Here is an 8,436-nt window from a genome sequence, read left to right as displayed (position 1 = left end):
AAGTGATAAACAATGCAAAACAGAAATCCACAGAAAAATCACCCATACTGGATTATACATTCCCTGGGATTCAGCACATGAAACAAACCAAAACTCAACATATTAATAAACTAAATTAACACAGCCACAAAACTATGCTCACCCGATAGAATTAACCATGAAATCAACAAAATAAAACAACGCTTCATCAACATCAACAAATTTCCTCAAAAAACCGTGGAGAAATTATGCGCGTACATCTAGACCAACAACAAACAAACAACAATAAATTCAAAGATACAACAAACTACAAAACCTTATACTGCTGCTTACCATATGTTCCCAATATCAGCGAAACAATAACCAACATTTGGAAAAACTTATAACAAAACACAACATTCAAGTACACACCAAATGTACAAAAAACCAGGTACAAAACTAAAGTCCATACTATGTAAAAATTATACTGACAAACACAACACCAACATAATTTATAAAATACAATGTAACAACTGCCACGACTTCTATATTGGAGAAACAAGTAGAAAAATGAAAACCAGATTCAAAGAACCAAAAAAAACACACGTTTCTCAACACTTCAAATCAAATAAACACAAAATAACTACAGAAAACACCCAGATATTAAGTAAAGAAACAAATATAAACAGACGCAAAATTAAAGAAACCCTACTAATACAGTAACTAAAACCAAAATTAAACCAATATAAAGGAACACCTTTATACCTATACTAATTAATAACCTAATATATGCTGCAACACCCCCTACAATCCCGTACCCGTTTATACCCTCGTCCCAAAGACGTGTCCGTCAACGATCACATTCAAACTCTCTCAACCTAAAGATGACCAAGGAAGGTCGAAATGTTGTTCTCTGCTTATCAATAAAAGTGTTAATACCCATACCAGCCGTTCTGAGATACATTTTTATTTCAAGTGGGTTTCTCGTCATAAAAAAAAAGATGGTTGTGTATATATTACTCCTGATAAAGACTGTAAAGATGGTTGTGTATATATTACTCCTTATAAAGACTGTAAAGATGGTTGTGTATATATTACTCCTGATAAAGACTGTAAAGATGGTTGTGTATATATTACTCCTGATAAAGACTGTAAAGATGGTTGTGTATATATTACTCCTGATAAAGACTGTAAAGATGGTTGTGTATATATTACTCCTGATAAAACCTGTAAAGATGGTTGTGTATATATTACTCCTGATAAAGACTGTAAAGATGGTTGTGTATATATTACTCCTGATAAAGACTGTAAAGATGGTTGTGTATATATTACTCCTGATAAAAACTGTAAAGATGGTTGTGTATATATTACTCCTGATAAAGACTGTAAAGATGGTTGTGTATATATTACTCCTGATAAAACCTGTAAAGATGGTTGTGTATATATTACTCCTGATAAAACCTGTAAAGATGGTTGTGTATATATTACTCCTGATAAAAACTGTAAAGATGGTTGTGTATATATTACTCCTGATAAAGACTGTAAAGATGGTTGTGTATATATTACTCCTGATAAAGACTGTAAAGATGGTTGTGTATATATTACTCCTGATAAAGACTGTAAAGATGGTTGTGTATATATTACTCCTTATAAAGACTGTAAAGATGGTTGTGTATATATTACTCCTGATAAAACCTGTAAAGATGGTTGTGTATATATTACTCCTGATAAAGACTGTAAAGATGGTTGTGTATATATTACTCCTGATAAAGACTGTAAAGATGGTTGTGTATATATTACTCCTGATAAAACCTGTAAAGATGGTTGTGTATATATTACTCCTGATAAAACCTGTAAAGATGGTTGTGTATATATTACTCCTGATAAAAACTGTAAAGATGGTTGTGTATATATTACTCCTGATAAAACCTGTAAAGATGGTTGTGTATATATTACTCTTGATAAAAACTGTAAAGATGGTTGTGTATATATTACTCCTGATAAAGACTGTAAAGATGGTTGTGTATATATTACTCCTGACAAAAACTGTAAAAATGGTTGTGTATATATTACTCCTGATAAAGACTGTAAGGATGCCGAGAAATCTAGTCCTTTAACTGATCTTTGTTCAAATAAATTTTATATATCTTAAAATGTTTTCCTGTATTTATTTTAAACAATGTTTCACAAATTGTCTTGAAATGGATTTTCAATTTGTAATAATTTACTTATTTTATTCATATGTTTTCTAAATTACAATATTTTCTATAATACAATATTTTTATATCTTCAATAATATAATATTTTCTATAATACAATATTTTCTCCTCTTGTCTGATGAACAAGATGGCAGGAACTGTCATTTTATGAACTTGATTTATTTTAGAACCAGACTTTTTGTGCACCACGCACACTCTGAGCACTGCCCGAAAAGTTGAAATATCCTCTCTTCTTCTGTGTTCACAGGAAGAATATACTTGTGGTATACCTGGAAATGTCATCTGAAGATCCCGTTATACACTCATCATGTATCACTTAAAGAACTGATGATAACCTTTGTCAGTATGTTGTGTACAGTTGTGATTCTGTCAGATAAACTTTGTCAGTATGTTGTGTACAGTTGTGATTCTGTCAGATAAACTTTGTCACTATGTTGTGTACAGTTGTGATTCTGTCAGATAAACTTTGTCACTATGTTGTGTACAGTTGTGATTATGTCAGATAAACTTTGTCACTATGTTGTGTACAGTTGTGATTCTGTCAGATAAACTTTGTCACTATGTTGTGTACAGTTGTGATTCTGTCAGATAAACTTTGTCACTATGTTGTGTACAGTTGTGATTCTGTCAGATAAACTTTGTCACTATGTTGTGTACAGTTGTGATTCTGTCAGATAAACTTTGTCACTATGTTGTGTACAGTTGTGATTCTGTCAGATAAACTTTGTCAGTATGTTGTGTACAGTTGTGATTCTGTCAGATAAACTTTGTCAGTATGTTGTGTACAGTTGTGATTCTGTCAGATAAACTTTGTCACTATGTTGTGTACAGTTGTGATTCTGTCAGATAAACTTTGTCAGTATGTTGTGTACAGTTGTGATTCTGTCAGATAAACTTTGTCAGTATGTTGTGTACAGTTGTGATTCTGTCAGATAAACTTTGTCACTATGTTGTGTACAGTTGTGATTCTGTCAGATAAACTTTGTCACTATGTTGTGTACAGTTGTGATTCTGTCAGTTTTTCATGGTTTTTGTTATTCAGAATGTTGAAAGAAATATAATTTTCTGTTAAAAACTAAGCCTGATATTACTTAAAAACTAAGTCTGGTATTTCAGAAGATAAACATGGTAAAGTATTCTGATTTATTTGTTTATTTATACTTCTTAAAGTATGTACGGCATATTAAAGTATGTACGATATATTTACTCAATTCATCACAACTTTTGAGAACATGGAAAGAAACTACTTTGAGATAAAGATTGTACATTTTAACCATGTAAAGACTGTGCTGCAATATTGAATGTTTGTGAGGGTTTATCTGAGTTCCGCTTCCACAAACAAAAGTCCTAAGATATATTTTGTAATTAAAACTGTAAACAAAATTATATTTTGAAATGAACATGTTACGTGGAGTCGATTATCGGTGTTTAGTGGACAAACTAAATATAAATTTTCTGTTTATTTATTCTTCAAAGGTTGGTTGGTTTTTGTGTTTACGAACGTGAAACCTTTTGTTTGAAAGAACGAGAGAATTTTTTTCTTGCTAATTTTCAAAGTATTAGTGTTTTTTGTAGTTAAAACATTTATTAAAACGTCTTTGGAACCATAATCGACATATATTACTTGTGTTTTGTAATTTAATAAATTCATTCGAAGTTTTTGTGTGTGTTTATTTGTTTGTAAAATATCATACAAAGCCACTAGATGGCTTTTCTTGCGCTAACAGTTCATAGTTCTGAAGCAAATAGATGAGGGATGGCAGCTAGTTAATACCATTTAACAAATAAATGGTAGGATTGATAGTAATTTTATAACGCCCCAACTGCTGAAAGAGAGAGCATATTTGGTGAAGCGAGGACTCTAACCCGCAATCCACAGATTGAGAATCGAGTGCCCTAAACACAAAAGTAGTTTTTATGTATGAGAATATCATTAGGTGATATGTATCTAACGATAAAATAACTACAGTTTTATATCTAATGTTTATTAGGCCTAACTTTACATTTACGCAGCAGTTTTTTTAAATGTTTTACATAGCTGAAACATATCCATAGAGATTTCAGTTGTCTCCAGGTTGTTCCCGTTTGATGAAACTCTCAAAATCTAATAGGCAAATGTGAACGTTCACCAGGGTTCGCACATAGTCATTTTTTTAAACGTTTGTCACAGAAAAGCTTGGGGACCGTCTCATTAGTAGCCGCGTTGGAAGACCATTAACTCCGACTTGTACAGCAGCGTTCGTATTTTCTACTTCTTTGACGTATTTCTTGATGTGACACGCACAGAACATGCGCAGAAACATCGTTTTGAATTTCTGGCCGTAGATGCAATAGATGATGAAGTTTACAGAGGAGTTTATTGTTACCAACAGGTTTGAAACAGCAACCATGGAATGAATCACTTCCCCAAAATATTCCATAATGTTTACAACAAGTGCTAGAATGTTACAAACAAAGAATATGCCTACAATACAGAACAACATCATGGCTAAATTGATTTCGTTTTCTTGTTGTCGTGTAAGACGCCGTCGATTCCTATTGGCTCTTTGAACAGTTTGCCAGATGGCGCTGTTCAGCAATGCCAAGGTGAGAAAGGGAAGAAAGTACATGATGAACAGATAGAGCCAGACGTGATAAACTTCAAAGTAAAGGGCATTCTGACGAAACTGGGAAGGGACGACACTATATACTGTTGAATTGGTGACTGAGTCAACGCTACTGATGCACTCGAGTTCGTAAAATCTGGGAATGTTGTAACAGAAAGACAAAATGGTGACGCAGATAATATAGAGGAAAGCTCGACGTTTGGTGCAGAAGGCTCTTGCTTTCAGTGGGTGACAAACAGCGGTGTACCGCTCTACCGTTACGATTACTGTGACCCAAACTGACCCAGTCTGTGCCATTAGACCTAAGGGGTAGACAACTGGAACTATAACAGGAAATATTATATTGGAATAACTCGACAACAAAGAAACTTTAGAGCCAATTGTTGGCAAGCACAACATCAGCAAAGCTGTTACTAAGACAGCCGTGTCAAACGTTGCCAGACCCTGGAGACAACAGTTAATGGATGTTTGCATTTGCCGCTGTGACAAAATAAATAACGAAATGGCATTTCCCACGATACCAAACAGACTTACGGTTGTGCTTAGAACCCCTGTGACTATGAAATGGAATAAGGGTTCAAAGCTGGTTTCCTTTGGCCTAAATTTCACGTTTTCTGTCCAATTACTTAAGTTCGTTGTCAAGTTCCCTTTGTCAATGTCATCCATTGAAAACAAAATAAAATAATTGATTTTTTAAAGTCTACTATTTATTCCATTCTTCACTGAGAAACTCAGGTTTCGTTGAAGCTCAGCTGTAACGTATTCCAGTCTTCTTCATTGGAATTAAAATTCTCCCATTGATGGACGTACAGGAATATCTGGAAGAATAAAAAAACAAAACGAAACATAGAAACTGGAAGGCGTTTGTTTATATATAAGCAACCAAAAACGGTGTACAACTAGTGAATATTTTGTTTACAAGTTTTTAATTGTTTGAGAAGGAAAGACGCTGTTGGACTCCGTTTGTTGTCTCCCCTGCTAGTACAGCGGGAAGTCTACGGATTTACAACGCTAAAATCAGGGGCTCGATTCCCCTCGGTGGACTCAGCAGATAGCCCAATGTGGCTTTGCTATATGAAAAACACACACACCGTTTGTTGTTAAACACAAAGCTGCACAGTGGTTTACCGTGCGCCACCAGGACCACCATATACCTCTATAAAGTCATGTTAACTCAGAAAAATATATATATTGACATTAATATTAATCCTTATTAATATGCTCTGAATTGTAACTGGCGTTTTCATCCACTGGTCTTCTGTTTCCGCAGACCTTCACATTCTATAGATTCTAGAGAGAAAACCATCAAAAGTCCTTCTTACTGGAGGGTTACATCTTAGCTAGATCAAAGCTCAAGAATTAGTTTTGGTAATTTTAATTATTCATTCTACCACTTAAAACTGCGAAATTTCGCTTAAATATTGAATTTCGTGTTGGCCATTATTAATCACAGCAAAGTTTAAGCTTTCGGAGTTTTTCATCAGGAAGAAGAAATCTTTGAAGAAGACCAGAGGTGAAACCTGAAGTAGATTAGTTAGGATAATCAATATAAATCCACGTTTTGCTTTTAACATACAAACTATCAACAAGTTACAGATAAGGAAACAACATTATTAATGTCTTATTACAGCCATCGAAACACATCATAAAAGATAACACTGGGCCTTAACATCCGTGGTTAAAATCGAGTTCGATCATACAAGATGTAAGCGGCTCACCGACATTAATTTTAACAAAATCATAAAATAGAATACAATAGTTTGCATATTACAATTTGTGTGATAATTTTGACGTTAAAATACCCTAGTTTAAAGTAAAAAAAATTCCATGTAAAAGAATAACAAAAGTAATAGTAAGCGTTTTATTAGCGTTTATTGTAATTAATAACACAGATATAATTAACAAACCATTATTATACTTATGACGATTTACACTGTTGACTTTGAAGATGCTGTAATAAATATCAACCTATTACTATTGTTTCAGATGTAAGAAAAGTAGATTTTTAGGGCTTGGTTACTGTTCGTGGTATGTTCTGTTTTTGCTTACGTGGAACATATCAAACCTCAACGAAAATATTTTTTTGTTTCTAAGAACTAGTAGAATTGTAGAATATCGAATCTTTCTGTCAGTTGTACATTTTTTGCTGTGTTCTCGGTTAACCTTTTAGCCACGACAACAAAAAATGTCAGCATCTGATGCACGTGGCTTGGTCCAAATGAGCGAATTCCGACAAAGTATCCGACAGGTCTAGCATATTGTAAAACAAGTTATTTACATTGTTAGCATTGTAAGAGGCGAGCTTTGTCTCATAGAACGATTTATAAACATTGTTATTATTGTAAGAGGCGAGCTTTGTCTCATAGAACGATTTATAAACGTTGTTATTATTGTAAGAGGCGAGCTTTGTCTCATAGAACGATTTATAAACGTTGTTATTATTGTAAGAGGCGAGCTTTGTCTCATAGAACGATTTATAAACGTTGTTATTATTGTAAGAGGTGAGCTTTGTCTCATAGAACGATTTATAAACATTGTTATTATTGTAAGAGGCGAGCTTTGTCTCATAGAACGATTTATAAACGTTGTTATTATTGTAAGAGGCGAGCTTTGTGTCATAGAACGATTTATAAACGTTGTTATTATTGTAAGAGGCGAGCTTTGTCTCATAGAACGATTTATGAACGTTGTTATTATTGTAAGAGGCGAGCTTTGTCTCATAGAACGATTTATTTACATTATGTTATCCCTTATTCCAAGAACAGTTACAAACATTGTAAGTATAGGTGTTCTATTTTGTAAAACATTTCCAAGAAATGTCTTATATAATAGGAACCCAACACTTATAATGTTTATAAGTTAATTTCAGGATGTATAGCTGAAAAGATAAAATTATGTTACCATTATTGATTGATGAAGATATTATAAAAGTTGGTTTATGAAAATATAAGAAATTTTAAGGAAAAATTATATTGGGACTTTCAATATTATTCATTGGAAATGGTTTTGGTTTGTTGACTCTCTATGTTAAATTGATCAGTGACTTAGATTTTAAAAATAAATTAACAATACAGAAGCGGTTTCTTAATAGCATAGCATCTACTGTTATGAGAAACAATTTTCAGGTTCCTTTTGGTGAAATATAAATAGTAAGCAGACAGAGAAATCTTTAGTGTTGATATTCATACTTAACTGCAAAACGTCCTATCATCCGTGGGGGCGTTATAATGTTACGGTCAAACCCATTCTTCGTTGATGAAAGAGTAGCCCAAGAGTTGGCGGTGGGTGGTGATGACTAGCTGCCTTCCCTTTAGTCTTACACTGCAAAATTACGGACGGCTAGCGCAGATAGCCCTCGTGTAGCTTTGCGCAAAATTCAAAACACAAAAACAATAATTGTAAAACAAAAAACAAACGAATCTGGAAATTTAATTATGTTAATGAATATTACGGAATTAGAAATTCAGTTAAGAAATATATTAATAATAAAATGATTAGGCCAATAAAATAATTAAACTAAATTATTTCTGATGTCAAACTCGTGAAACATTTTTATTCTTACAAAATATGCAAACTGTTGGAGATTTGTAGAAATCATTATTTGTAATTTCAAAATATATAAACTCAGGTGGTTTCAAGTAAGAGATTCAACA

General features: G+C 33.1%; 1 pseudogene; it reads right to left on the bottom strand.

The window, feature by feature from the left end:
- Positions 1-4,173: 4,173 nt before the first annotated feature.
- On the bottom strand, positions 4,174-5,604 carry LOC143235598 (FMRFamide receptor pseudogene; annotated as a pseudogene).
- Positions 5,605-8,436: the final 2,832 nt, after the last annotated feature.

This window comes from Tachypleus tridentatus, chromosome 2 (assembly GCF_004210375.1).
Source record: "Tachypleus tridentatus isolate NWPU-2018 chromosome 2, ASM421037v1, whole genome shotgun sequence".
In the NCBI taxonomy this organism is placed as follows: Eukaryota; Metazoa; Arthropoda; class Merostomata; order Xiphosura; family Limulidae; genus Tachypleus; species Tachypleus tridentatus.
Note: the sequence above shows the minus strand (reverse complement) of the source record. Positions and strands in the feature narration are given on the sequence as shown.